The sequence below is a fragment of the Sinocyclocheilus anshuiensis genome, unplaced genomic scaffold (genome assembly GCF_001515605.1).
Source record: "Sinocyclocheilus anshuiensis isolate Anshui unplaced genomic scaffold, SAMN03320099.WGS_v1.1 scaffold18, whole genome shotgun sequence".
Taxonomy (NCBI): Eukaryota; Metazoa; Chordata; class Actinopteri; order Cypriniformes; family Cyprinidae; genus Sinocyclocheilus; species Sinocyclocheilus anshuiensis.
In genome coordinates, this window is record NW_015546047.1 from 50,355 (window position 1) to 65,523 (window position 15,169).

Genomic DNA, 15,169 nt, shown 5'->3' on the forward strand with positions numbered 1-15,169 from the left:
GTCTGTGTGTGTGTGTGTGTGTGTGGGGGGGGGAAGATGAGGGAGTGAGTGTGTGTAGAAGACAGCGTGTTGCACTGCTCTGCTCAGGACGCGCGAAGGATTCGTGTTTTTCGGTGAGTGGATCGTAGGCTACTTTTCCTTTGGAAAGTAAGCGTTTCGAGAACGTGGATTGTGTTTGTACGTCGCTTCTATTAACAAAAGAAACTTGAAGTCCTGGAAAGTGAGTCAGCGCTTGTAGAGAACGTGTGTAAAACTTACTTTTACATTCTGTTCGTCAGATGAAGTAGTTTCAGCCATGATGTAAACATTGGTTTGTTTAAAGCTGTATGTCAGAGAAATGTTACGGACGGAATTTGTAAGGATGGAATGCGCTCGAGCAGGTTCCTTCTGTAACACGGATGCACGAGTGCCAGCAGGCGGGATCTTTCGGCTGTTAACTGTGATCTTCAAATTGACAAGTGGATTTTATGGAGTAACGTTAGTTGGGTATCTGTTGCTGGACATGGTGCATCTCCTTAAGCTTTGCTTTGGTTTTTAATTAGCAGAAAAGTGCAGGTTACTGATGCGCCTTACAGTTGCTCAGTGTTTGTTTTCAGATTGATGCTATATAGTTATATTGACGCGATTAATTATTGGGTTAAAATCTGTTCGTCTTTTAGGCGAATGGTAAAATGGGATATACGTTTTTACATGTAATATTCTTATTTTTCTTCTTCTGTAGGCTATTGTTTGATGGAAAATATATTTAGCAGACAGTTTATCAGACTATTTTCCACTTCACCTGTATACACTGTACTTGCCAAAGTCTGTATGTTTATTAGTGTCTTTTTATTTGTCTATCTGTCTATATATCTGCTAATTTGTCTATCTAGCTGTCTGAGCTGTTTGCGTTCTGTCTAGCTGTTTGTTTCTCGTCTGATAGGTGCTGTAGATACTGTCTACTTGTCTTTCTGTTTATTTGTCTACTGTATCTGTCTGTCAATCTGCATTTTGTGTAGCTGCCTTTCAGTCTGTTTTTCTATCTATTTGTTTGCCTGTTTTTCATGTCTGTTTATTTGGCTTTCTATCTGTTTATTTGCTTGTCTGTTATCTTCAAAATAAGATGTTTTTTTTTTTGGCTGTCTATTTGTATATCATGTTCTGTATTTTATGCATAGACATATGATCATATTAAGTAGCATTTTCTATAGCTTGCACAAGGGTTTCATCCTACTTCAGTTTTTTTTCTTCAGTAGTTAAAACTCCTTTTTGGCCATGTAGTGTCCCTGGAAAGGACTGGCTAGGTCTGTCCATGGATACCTCTAGAGGCCATTTCCAGACTGTAATCTGCATGACAATACCTTTTCCGTTAGTGTGAGCCAGTCAGATTTACTGAATTTACAGTCCCACTCTGAGAAAGGCAAACTAATCACTGAATCTCAAGAAGTCCACCGCTATCACCATTCCGCTATAGCAAATATTATGCCAGTAAGGAGACTTGAAGGAATTCTTCTTGCCATCTATTCTCTGGCCATTTAGTCATTTGCACAGCATGAGGTGCCAGTGCAAGACTTTGTAATATTTGTTTTTGTTCAGTGTGTTTAATGAAAAAAAAAAAAGACTGAACGGCTTTGGAAATGCTAGTTTTTTCTCTCTCCAATAGTTTTAAAATCCCTATGATGTATATTTTTGTGAGCGATAAGTGAAAATTAGGCTTATTCAGTTTATTTTTGCACCGTAGGATACACTGTAAAAAATGACCGTGAATTTAAAGGCAAAAGACTGTAAAAATGCTACAGTAAAAACCTGTTAAATGGTTAATCAGTGTTTCCCCTAGGTTTACGGCTGGGGGGGGGGGTTATCAGTGTATTACAAAGTTACAAAACAGATTTCAGTACTTCAATAGGTTGGTATATTAACATTATATCAGTTAATGAAATTACGGTATTTAAATGTAAATTTAAGTTAAATCTAAAATGTTGCTACCGTGTTTTTCTGGCAACCACAGCTGCTGTTTTTTTACCGTATATTTTATGGATTTTTTTTACAGTGTAGAGATTGGGACTATTTATTATGAAAATGGCTAATAAAAACTTAATGCATACCTTTTGTTAGTAAAAGGAAATGAAAAATATACACTGGACTAGTGCTCAAAATATATTTCATATGAATATAGTAAAAACATTTAATAAACACATTTTAATAAAACTTGTGTGAATAAAGTTACAAGGCAGAACACAAGTCATGACTTTTCAAAAATTGCCCCTTTGAAATTTAGAATAAATTAACTCTTAGTTTTTGTTCAAATATGTGGAATGGCATGATGTTAAGAGCTGAAGGAAAGATTTGCAGTGAATAGCTCATGTATAACTATTATATATAACTTATATTTGATCTGTTCCTTACACAAAACAGCTTTAAAAGACCTTGAATATGAGCACTTTTTGATGTTTTTTTTTATGGCTGGATAAACTTTTCTTGTAACTTTTCTTATTTTTCTTGAAATTATTCCTTTGAACAGAGAAAAAATATCACACCATATGAACATTTTGATGTTCTCAGTTCTCGCTGGCTTTCTAGGTTTGTTTGTGTAAGTCTACTACTGTATGTAGGTCTTTGTTAGTCTGATGGAGAACATTATTACTGTATCCAAAAACTTTGCAAGGTCGGTTGTCCCGCTTTTATGTTTAATGACATGTTTCCTTTCTGTCTAAAGCATATTACTTTTTTTCATAGATTGCATAGATGCATTACTGATCTAAAAGCATATTTTTCTGTTTTTGTCAAACACGAAACTCCAAAGCTCTTTTTAATTACAAATGCTCAATGTAGTTGATTATTCAAGAGAGATTTTCCTTTTGATATACAATTTATGAAAGAAGTGGGGAGTTTTTTTAATGTTTGAAAATACTGTTTTTAAATTGCCTCCGAACTGGGAAGTTAATAAATGTGCAGGATGTTCATTTTCGGTGATATGCTGATTTGCAGTTTTCATAGCTCCAAAGAAGTGAAGGTTCTGTGGTACTATACACACGTTAACTTAGCTTATCTAAATGAGGACAAGCCAGAGACTGTACTGTTTTTATATAAAGCTAATTATGAATACTACCGACTAACCTTAACCCCTAAATGGAAACGTTTGCAGTTTTAAAATGAAATAAATATATATTATTTATGCATGAATAATATTTCAAATTGAGGGCATCCCTGGATATCCCAAAGGAAGGTTTTGTCAGATTGAGCTCACTTCTGAGGACAAATGCGTCCCCAAAGTGTAGCTAAGTAAATCCACATAAACATATATTAGATGTGCATTCTTTGGCATGCATTAGTCCTTTAGAAACCTTGAAGAAAGGAAAAACTAATTAACAATCTGTTAATAGGCCTAGCACATCTTACAATGCATAACCGTAATTGCATTACACATCGATTATTTCAGGGGGGTGTTCAGCTCTCCTATTCTGCCATCCTTTTAGCATAAATATCATACTTGAATAAAGTATTTTGCTTTTTATGCTCAGTGGTATTCATGACTCGACTCTTTTCTTGATTTCTCAATTTAAACTTTTTTTCTCTTTGTACTCATGTACAGTGAACTTCTTGTCAGAGAGCAGTTTTAACAGTACAATCAGCTCCAGTTTTTGGCGTTACTAAATGTGAAAAAATATAACGATCAATATCTTTCATCTGCCAGATGTATTTTTGAAAGCACCAAATTGCAAATGAGGGCATACATAGAAAAGGATGAGGCAAACATCCAGTGACCTCATTACTGGTACAGACAGTGAATTGTCTGAATATAATGGCTCTGTCATGAATGGCATGAATTTTTTACTTCATTACTTCATCATTTTTTTTTACAACTAAAATTTCTTCATCTGTCGTTAAAGTCCAGATTAGAGGAAAACCATTAGAACTTAGAAGTGCAATTTAGCATGATTGATTGAAATAATTCTAATTAACTTAAAAACAAAAAGTTTAAAGATTTTTTTATCTTTTTTACTGTAACATTGGCTCAATCAGAAGCATGCATTGGAGTGGGACTATCTGTTTTTTACCTGTTTGAAAACAATCGTTATCTTTGAGTTTGTCTTTGGTGATAATGGTAAAAAATAAAAATAAAAAACTTCCGTTTTAAAATAAGGTGCTTTGGATGGTTTGACGTCAATGACATTTGGTCTGGAATTATTTAAGAACTGACTCAACTTTGTGTTTGCCTCATTAAGGTATTGTATGTCTTTAAAAGCCTTGGAACATTGCAGTTGTGTGGACCACTGTATTTTTATGGTGCTTTTCATTGTCATTTTGGAAGTTGAAAAAGTCACAAGCGAGATGAAAGCAGTGTAAGCAATTTACTGAAAAAAACAAGGCAACAAGGCAAATGTTTCGGTCACATGTTCACCATTTCCAATGCCAAGCTAACAATGTTGGAACTAGGAGCCATCTTGATTTAAGAAATCACATGATGGTTTTTTTAGAGTGTGCAGACTTTTTCAAGTATTTTACTTTTTGGGAAACCTTTTTGGTCTACGCACCTTGGTTGGATTGTTTTGAAGGCGTGGTGAGTCTCTGGCTGTTTTTCATTTTGGAAGTTGACAATAGAAAAGAGCAACCAGGATGTTCTTCAGAAGTTCACTTTTTGTGTTCTATGGAAGAAAGGAGTTTATGATAACATTTTCATTTGTAATTAATTATTCATTTATGATTTCCCACTAAATACCATGAAAATTATTTTACCTGTGATCTTTCTTTTTGTTTTTTGTTTTTTTTCACAGACCCTTTAGTGTTTTATGGTATTTCTCATGTCCAGTGACAAACATTTGTTTACACAGCATTTTTCTTATAAATCTGTCATATCTTAATTAGGTTGTTACCTTTGCTGGCCCCAGAGGAAGTGGTCCCCTGAGGAAAAATTGGATATATTTATACTCTGGTGCACGTTATGGTCGCTGAAGTGTTCTAATCTATTCTTATTGTTGTGGCTTTTACCAAATGACTGTGGAGGTTTGAAGTGCATGCCCTCCAGGACTTGGTTGTACTTCTGACTCTCAAGCCCAACTTTGAGAGGGCATAAGACATAGCTCTTGGGAGATAAATCTTATTACATTGGTTGCTTCTAGGCACAGCCACTATTTGGAATTTCAGGATTTATACATCTTTGAGATTGCTGACTACATGGGGAAGTTTATTCTGCAGCCCATTATTGTCCCTTGAAATAGGCCTACTGTGTCTACACTGACTTTTAAATTAGTTTGATGATACACATTCATGTGCAGTTTGTGTGAATAAAAGCTTAAGTTTACAAAATAATGTTATTTTCTGTTAGTTTTTTTAATTAGTTTGGAAACCTTTCTCACTTGCATTTTCCACTTGAAATGGCAAGTGACATGTTTGCTGACATTTTCCAAAGCATTCACCAACAATTTGTCAATGACCTTATAGCTGTGATTGAAAAGACAGGTTCTTGTACCTCAAAAATCATTTTCTTAATTAGCATTTTTTTTGTTTTCCATTTAAAAAATATTTTTTTAGAAGGTAAAAAAGATTAAGATTAAGACTGAAAATATCTTGAAGCAGTTTTATATTAATACAAGTTTCTTACCTAATTAGCAATTTTGCAAATGACTTGCCTCTCTAAATTGGGTTAGGTTCACAGATTTATGCTTGAAATTTAATGTAACTTTACAACAAAATATATCCTCTGGAATACTGTTATGCAATTTTCTTCTTGTTTTAAAGATGTTAAGATGTGTTTTTAAGCAGTGTATAATGCCCCTGCTCTGTCTGTTCTTTCGTGTATACAATTATCTTGGTTTTAGTTGTTTGAAATCATGTTCATTAATTCCAGTCTTCATTATTTTGAATTAAAAGTATCTAGAAGCATGTTTTAAGAAATACTTTTGCATCATGGTTTTTGCCATCTCATACCATCTCATTACTTAAGCTCCCATTAGAGTTTAAATCCATCAGCCAGCTGAAGCTAAGTTGTTTAATAAGAACCAACAGTTTGTATATTACATATTCTGCTAGGCCTACATAACTTGATTTGAAGTTATTTATGTGGGTGCCCTAATCAGTATGTGCCAGATTCTTCCCCAGCTAGACCCATAAAAATCATTCTCATGAAACCCAATGTGATTTATTTTTCTTCATTACAAGGCTTGTCTCCATTGACAATTATGCTGGAATGGGATTTTTTCCCTGATTTTATGCAGCTGTTGATGCCCAGCCTTAAGATGTCAACACAAAGCAATTACCTTCCCTATCCTTATACGATAAAGAGATAATGGGTGCACCTACAGAAGCAGTTGTTCTGCTGCCGGACAGCTTAGTCCATCCAATTTTTATGTTCTTTATTGATTGTGATTGTTTCAAGGCATAGGCCGAAGTCTGGACTATTTAATTTTACAGCATCTTTTACTGTGTCCAGTCATATTCTTCAGAAGGCAAGTGCTTGTCAAAGCATCTTAAAATATCACAAATTGCAATATTAGCACCTGTGATGAACATGTGATTTCCAGTCATTTTTCACCACTCTTAACCTGACTGTAGATAATTCACATGCCACTGTGATTTCATCTGAGTGCCTGTTCGGTGCCACATAATTTCCCAACCAGTGAAGCCATTATCATGTCTAATGTCACGCTTTTGCAATAAAAGGCCAGGTTCTATAAAAGCATTGCTGAGTTATTTGCAAACTAAATTGCGCTTACAGTTCTGTTGTTTTCAAATGTCTCACACTGATGATATGCACACTTGTTGCCACATAGTTTCCCTTTTAAATTGAGTCTTTCGCATGAGCAGGCACACTGTTTTAGTGCGGAGTTGATTAAGGTCAAGTTGAAGAGATAAGAAATGAAATATGTGAAATATAATCTGCAAAGGGTGTATGAATTGTGCAAGCTTGTGCAACATGGGAAGTGTATGCGGGTAAGATGCTGGAGCGACTCATGTGAGAAAAGAAAAAGGGAGAACTGGTGTGTGAGGAGAATATGTGACCTCAGGTGATGGATTATTGAAAACCTCTCCCACAGGACACTATTCTTCAATGAAGGGTATGGCTTAGAATTAGTGTATGCCAGTCAGCAAGTGTGTTTCATCCAGTGCTTTAGGTATTCTTTACTTAAGCCAGCACCTGGAGTGGCAGGTTAGAATGAAGGAATGAACAAAAATAGTATATATAATAGAATGAATACCTTAAAGCAGTGTTTCCCAACCGGGGTGCCGCGGCACCCTGGGGTGCCGTCTGTCGCGAGCAGGGGTGCCGTGTAAAAAATCCTTTTTTAATATTTTTAAATTGCTAAAATGTTCAAAAAAGCATCTATTATATAATATCCATTTCTGATGTCGCCAATAATTAGAGATGCGGCGAAATTCCGGCTGCCGAAAATTAGTTCACAGCGCAGGATTCACTTTCAGATGGTGTGACTTACCCCACTGTAAAATTAAAAAAACACTGAGTGAGCAAAAATTTGTGAGATAGCTAGTTATAATGGTAATTAAATAATGTTTACGTATGTATAAAAGCCTACATTAAAATCTGTCATATAAATTGGTCTCTTCAATAGAAATTAGCCTACTGATTGCCACCATTGATGGACAAATTTTTTTTATAATATTAAAAATATATGTATGACATTATATTCTGCAGTTCTTCCCTGTTGTACCGAATATCTATACTTTTCAAATGATCATATCGAAGTTAGAAATTCAAATATTGTGACAAAATTAATTTTGTAGGGTGCCACAAGTTTGTTCAAATTTCCAAAGGGTGCCGCGACTAAAAAAAGGTTGGGAAACACTGCCTTAAAGGACCCTAGAAATAAAACTTCTGCCATTGTTTACTCACCCTCGTGTTGTTCAAAGCCTTTGTTATTTTCTGTTGAACATGAAGGGAAAGTTTTTGATGTGTCTTCACACTGCTCTTTTCCATACAATGATAGTCATAGTTACCTTAGGGGGGAAAAACACCATGAAAAGCAGTTCATACAACTTGTGTGCTATACTGCATTACAAAAACTTCTAAAGGATAATAGCTTTTTGCAGCATTGGAAAAATGTACCTCTGCATTTCTGTGAAACTCCAAAAATGTACAATTCACTGCACTTTTCAGCTGAAATGGTAATGGCAGTAAAAAACACAGGCAATTTTAAATTATTTTCATACAAGTTAACCACCGTTTTCTTCAACACGGAAGTAAGCCTATGGGCAAGATTTCCAGATCATTAGCTGCTTGGGAAATAACGAGAAGAATAACAATGTGCAGTAAACGGTAAAACTCTTTGCACTACAAACCAGTGTGTTCATAATTAACATAATACATTTAAATAATATGGTAAGACGCACCAATTTTCAATATCAAGCAGCAAAACGAACTGTTGTACAGCTAAAAATAGCTCCGTTCCTTGCACAACACTACGTTATGAACTTGTAACATAGTGCATGACCTGTAAACTAATATGTTTGCATCACAAAACCAGTTCCATATGACTTTTCAGACATGATAAACTTGCTTTGTAGCTCACCTGGTACAGCATTGCAATACGGTATGAGTCCTGTGAAATGCATCACAATAACAGATCAAAGCAAACTAAAACAGCATGGTTGCTTCAGCAAATACATTTTTTCTCATGTTTGCTTTTGTTAACACCTGTTTAGTGTAGGCGTTGCATTATTTTTGCAATAGAGCATTAACCTTTTAGCACCACTTACCAGACATTTCATTTCCAAACTACTGTTAATAACCACCATAATAAAACATTGGCAGATTCACAATCATCTTTTTCGGATGAAACGCAATGTGCTTTTAGTACAACTCAGTGGACATTTTACTTGAAAGTGGTGTGAAATGTGCAAGAAACAGTGTAATTGTCGCCACAGGCACGTTTTCCCAATGAGCTTGGGTTGGCTTTGTGTGAGGAACAGACTGCAATTTAAGTCATTATTCACTGATAACTTTCCCCTCCAGTGAGCTGTTAACTTTGAGAACTGCTGAGACTGGATAAATGAATCGGCAAGTCACAAATCGAGCTGATCCAGTTTGTGAGTTCGACTCACTGATTCTATCTTTGACACTGGAGGCAAGATTATCAGCAAAATAATGACAGAATTTCAGTTTTTCCACACATACTACTTCAAATGAAAAGGACTACATCTAATTTTTATATTTTGCTATATATTGACAGACATGGTCAATAAGAACTGTTGTTGTATGGGAAATGGGAGCATGTAATTTCCCCTTTTGTGTTCCACAGAAAGAATAATAGCATATACAAGTCTGGAATAACATGAAGGCGAGTAAGTAATGACAAATTTTTAATTTTCTGTGTGAAGTATTCCTTTAAACCAGCACCATGGAGGTTGAAAAGGAGTCTACAAAAACAGAGAAAACACCTGAAGTATACCAAGAAATGAAATCAAAATAATGGCTACAGGCAAATGTCATCAGAATAAATGTTGTGTGTGTCTGTATATTGTTACCCAAGAAATGAGGGGGAAAAAATCTATATCTAATCTAAAATATCTAGCATAACAAATCTGATGTTGGCTGATAGAAACCACTCAAGTTTTTCTACTAGAATTCTTTTCTTATGCTAAATTGTGCCAAAATCAAAAGATTAAAGCTTTACATCAAATACCATGTCTTTGCATTTGCTTTTCGAGACAAGTTCATGGGAAATCTTGATGTGCTCACATTTTAACCTTATTAAGTAGCCAAAAACTTTTAAGTCTGTCAGGCCCAAATTTAGCTGACAAGCCACTAGTGTAAAATGTACTTTGTGTATACAGAGGATTAGCAGTCTAAACTGCAGCTGTAATGTCTTTTCAGGTTCATATCTTAACTCAAGGCAAGAGAGTCTCACAGCACTAGACACTCACAAAGTTATTAGAATCATTCAACCCTGAACTTGAGCTGTATTTACCTTCAAAGTCTCTCCCAAGATGCTTTAAGTCATGCCTGGCACATGATTCAGTTGATGTGGAGTGAGTTGGACCGTGGTGCCGTTTCGGAAATGTAATCGTTTTAGGATATCCATGATGCTTACCTGAGGCACTGACTGTATTGATAGATTAATGGTATATAAACTTAAATGAGATTTCAGCCTGAGGACTTTTTTTGTGTGGCTGAACTATTGCTTTGAAGAGGTGCTTTTATGTGAATTACGAGATGGCACAATGTTGCCTAATTTGATGCACAAGTATGCTTAAAGAACATTTATGGATATTTAACCTCAAGACCACTCCTGTTGTGTGTGTGTGTGTGTGTGTGTGTGTGTGTGTGTGTTTATAACTGTTTTCAGCATTGATAATAATAAGAAATGTTACTTGAGCCCCAGATCAGCATATCGACATGATTTCTGAAGGATCATCACTTAAAGGCTGCTGAAAATTTAGCTTCGTCATCACAGGAATAAATTACATTTTAAAATATATTAAAATAGAATATAAATGTTAATAATAGTTCTCAACAATTTTGTATCTGCAGTATTTTTGATCAAATAAATGCAGCCTTGGTGAGGTTTAAAGATCTTACCGATACTAAACTTTTAAAGGGTAGTGTGCATATAATTTTGAAAGAAATCTTTTTACAAGTTTTCAATGGCATGGCATTTATGGAAATTTCTGTCAAGTTCATTCAAGAGTGATCATGACAAAATCCTTGTTTTGTTAACCTATTATCTCAGTTAGATGGCTTTTTGCATCTGCTTTTCTGAACTATGGTATAATTAAGGATACACACAGAAAACCTGCGTAATGCATAATTACAGTGTTTATGCACTGTGTGAATACCCTCTGTTTCACTTAGGCTTTGGCCTTCGAGAAATTGGACAAGAATCCTGCAGCTACCCTAAAGAGTTTTATCAGATGTGCCATATTTCACCTTCAGGGGGTCCTTAATCTTTCAAGGTGATGTGTGTAATTTACAATACTTGATGTTACAGTCCTTTTTCCTTACTCATCTGTGCAGACATGATTGTACAAAAAAAAAATTCTTTAACTAACCGTAGCTTTTTTGCTTGTGTCCATTTTTTAACATTCTGACTAGCCTGACACAGCAATGGTTTGGTTTAGGGTGGAATCTGTTTGTCAGACCAATAGTAATTTTGAAATTTTCAGTTTAGTTTGATTTGACACAGGTGGCACAGAAATTACCCACTTCACCTTTACATGAAAGTACAGACACATACAGAGAAAGAGAGGCCGTTCAGAAAGACCTTACAAACATGTTTTGTCTGCTGAAATGTTCTATGCACTAGTCCATCAGCAGAATAGAGTTGAACCACAAGAGACCTGTGCATTTGACACCTGCTATCCGACAGTAATCAATCAGCCGTTACTGGGTCGTTTTCTCAAAGCTAGGGTGTTTAGTACAGCATGGCCTTTTACCACCACTGACACAGCAAGTATTCTGTCAGAAAAGCAGATCACTTATGGCATTGCTGTTTCTTTATGGCAGAGTCAAGATAAAGAAAGCCATCACCACCTACTGCTGCTTTATACTTCCAGCCTTTCATCTCACTTCTGGCCCCATGCTCCCTCTAGCTGGCCTGGCTTGCTCTCGCTTCTTTTGTTCTGTGAGCCAGGACATTTTGTTTTACCTTTGTTGCCCTTTGTGAAGACAGCTGGGCAGGGTATACATACATTGCTGTGCGTTTGGATTTAAAATCCAGTAATTTGATTTGACATGTATACTGCCTGTACTCTTGGATCACATGTGTTTAATTTTATAACTGCAGAAAGGGATTTCTTTTCTATTCCATTTGAGGATTGTGCTGAGGGAGCTTGGAAAATGGACTTTATGGTTGAAATCTTTTTTTTATGTCCTGTTTTTCTGTCTCACTCCAACATTCTCAATACCATATTACAACAATGAAGCCTTTTGCTTCCAGATATTCAATTTGTCTCAGTTCTCTCAAACTAGTATCAATGATCAAAAAGAAAATATATATTTGGACAGTTGAATAGCAGAATATTTTTAATATACATCCATCTTGTGTTTTTCTAGGTTTATTATCATATGAAGATGTACTCTGAAAGACTGTTTAAATTTATATCCATCACATATTTTTTATTGGGACTTTGAATAGATTTAAAAATGTAGCTATAGTCACAATTAGCAGTTACTGTACTGACCATGTGAACCATTGTGATTTAAGTTTGAACAAGCATATGTTGCTGGCAGGATCAGCTAGGTTTCCAGGAGGCAGTTGCATTTAGGGACTGCCATTTTTCCTGGATAAGGAGTGTTTAATTAGTGTGAGCATATGATACTAGCCACAGGAAGTGGGGAAAAACATTAGTGTGTATTCATGTAAAAACATCCACATTAATCACAGAAAATTGTGTGAATTTTCTCAGCATTAATTTTCATCATGTGATCATGTGAAGGTTATATGAGATGGCTATGATGTAATTTCAAGAATGATATTTTAGTTATTTCTTATTTAGTACAGTTCAGTTTTTCTTTTATCTTACAGACATGTTCTGATAAAGTCAAAGCTTGAATCTTGAGAGATTCATCATGTTTCAGTCAATAGATCTGATTCATGTCATGATACGATTATGTGATAAATGCCTCTGTATTCTCAGAGGTGCACAATAAACCCAAATGCAGTTCAATCAATGCCGTTCTCCGATAAACCCTGTTATTCAACCTAATAATTTTTGTACTAACTTTCTAAATAGCCTGTTGTTGTTTACATTTGCATGAAAAATGTGTGCACAAGGTAAGCATATCAATGTGCGCATTTGTAGGTACATATAATGATAATGTGCTTATTAGATTTTACTTCTAAAGTTACATTCCTTTTTTTCAGGGAAAAACTGCTTCTTGTTAGCTGGCTAACATTAATGCATGTCTGAGTAACAGCAAATAAAAGGAAGTAAAAGATATACAATATGCTGTTTACTCTCGCTGAGCACTATTTTCTGTTATTTATTGTGTACACTTTGACTCCATTCCAAAACCTAGTGAGTTGCCTTGCTGTCTACTGCTACTTGGGCAACTGCCCTCTAAGACAGTATACTAACTGAAATGGAACCTTATTGGTGATTGCTTTTAAAAGCTCAGAATCTTTCATCTAGTGAATAGTGCTCACAATTGATTTCACATTGCTACCATGTTGCAATATATATATATTTTATATAAGTTTCTTAGCTAGTTGCATTATGAGATTGCCTTATCCCCCAAGGATATGAGCTATTGGCCTAAAAGAAAGAATCTTAGAAAGCAGAATACAGTATGCTACCCACCTTTTTGAACAGCTTTTCATTTGGGAAGTTGTTTTGCTCCCTTGTCCAAGATTTGGGACAGCAAAACAACAAATTGTTTGAAATCACAGGCAAACATTCTATGTTTTTGCACACATTGTGTGTGCTTATGTTTAAACCATGTCTAATGCATCTAATGTGTCTAATGCATCAAATCTCTCACCAATGACTCCTCAGTTGTTGGTCTTTTTACATGCTCATGTTTTGACCTTGGTTGTTTTCTGCAGCTCCTGTGGAGACTATGAGCTGTGAGCAGCTGTAAGACATCTTGGCAGCCTGGTTTTATCCTGCATTTAATAAGCTGTGGTCTTCTTTTCCCTTATTGCCAGCCAGGGCTATGTGCCTCATTACTGTCCTCTTCATCTGTCAGAGCTCTACCACTGTTTGGGATAAAAGACTGTGATTGATGATAATCATTCTGTTCATGTGACCTTGCTAGTCTTAACAGCATGGCATGTGTTCATTCCATGTTTGTTTTGTTTTGTTTTGTTTTGGTGTATTGCAATCCAGGCTCATTGTAAAAATGTGCCTGCGATGACATTTCTGCAAAATTATATTACATTGCTTCTTGCTTTGCAACTCTTTCAAAGTGAAATGTCCAGTGAATTGCACTAAAACAAACCTGAGATAAAAATGCAGTTGCTGAAGCAACCATGCCATTTTAGCTAGCTTATACAAGTCTTTGAGATGTTTTATAGTTACTCATGTTTCACGGGTCTTGTAGCCAAGTGCTCCATATCACAAGTGCAATGCTGTACAAGGTGAGTTAACAAGTAGAGATCGACCGGTATATCGATTTACCAATATTTTTCCCGATATTTAAGCATTTTACCATAATCGGTTATCGGATTTGTAATGTCGGATTCACCGATAAACGCCGCCATCTTGTGGGTGTTTTGAGAATTGCGCGCAGGAAACTTTATTTAACATAACAGCAATTAATGCACATATTGTGTTACATAAATGCCTGAAATGTAGCTAGTTTATGCAGCTTGTCTCTAAGGAATAGAGTCACGTAAGATAATCCGAATAAACTTACTGAGTCACGTAAAATAATCCGTCAAGTCCTGTCCCAATAAAGACGTAACTTTGCCTGAATTAAATAATGTATAGCCATGAATGAGCGCATGTTGGAAATAAAAGCGCTGTATTTAATTCTCTCTCTGTTGTCTATATGCTCATCATTAGTCTCGTGAAGTCGGAGTCGGTTAAAAATAATCTGTCAAGTCCTGTCCCAATAAAGACGTAACTTTGCATGAATTAAATACAGCCATGAATAAGTGCATGTTGGAAATAAAAGCGCTGAATTTAATTCTCTCTGTTGTCTATGCTCATCATTAGTCTCGTGAAGTCGTCTGCATTTTGCTGTTCACTCACCGGGTTGATGCTCAGGAAATGCTCCAACACGGCCACCGCATGTAACTTTTAACAAGATTAAATAAATACAACTCTATGGAAATTAATTATTTATTATCTCCGCGAGCGATCGCAGTTTGAGTATAGTTCTGTGTAAATGCATAGACAAACTGCGCTGTCAGCAGGCATTTCATAATCTAGAACGACAAAAACATTATTAGTAATTCTGATATAACATGCCAGTTGAGAAATGCAATAAAATACGATGTTTTGTTTGTTATATTTCAATATTCCAGAGAATATTATTCAGTGAATTAACATTAGCCAGTGAATTATTCTTTACTCTTTAGTCTATTAGCTTATAAACCTGTTAAAACTGTAGTTTAAAATGAAGATGACGCCTGTCCTTTCTTTCTTTTCTCCATTTGAAAACATTAGACACTATACATTTATTTTGCTTATTAGTGTTGCTGCTGATGCTTTTTATAAATAAAATGTTTTTATTGTTGTAATATGAAGATTAAATTTAACATGAAAGACTGGTAATTTTCAACACTTTTTT

General features: G+C 35.4%; 1 protein-coding gene across 6 annotated transcripts in view; it reads left to right on the top strand.

The window, feature by feature from the left end:
* Positions 1-15,169, top strand: part of LOC107699007 (PTB domain-containing engulfment adapter protein 1) — a 94,097-nt gene that overhangs the window by 45,249 nt on the left and 33,679 nt on the right. For 4 of the 6 annotated variants that reach the window (XM_016500153.1, XM_016500143.1, XM_016500154.1 and 1 more), the window contains exon 1: positions 7-113. The exons of 1 other annotated variant lie outside the window; for it this stretch is intronic. The gene's annotated coding sequence lies outside the window, so the exon portion shown is untranslated. Of the gene's footprint in view, positions 1-6; positions 114-138; positions 221-15,169 lie in introns of those variants that run through there. One more of the 6 variants, XM_016500147.1, reaches the window with a different exon arrangement.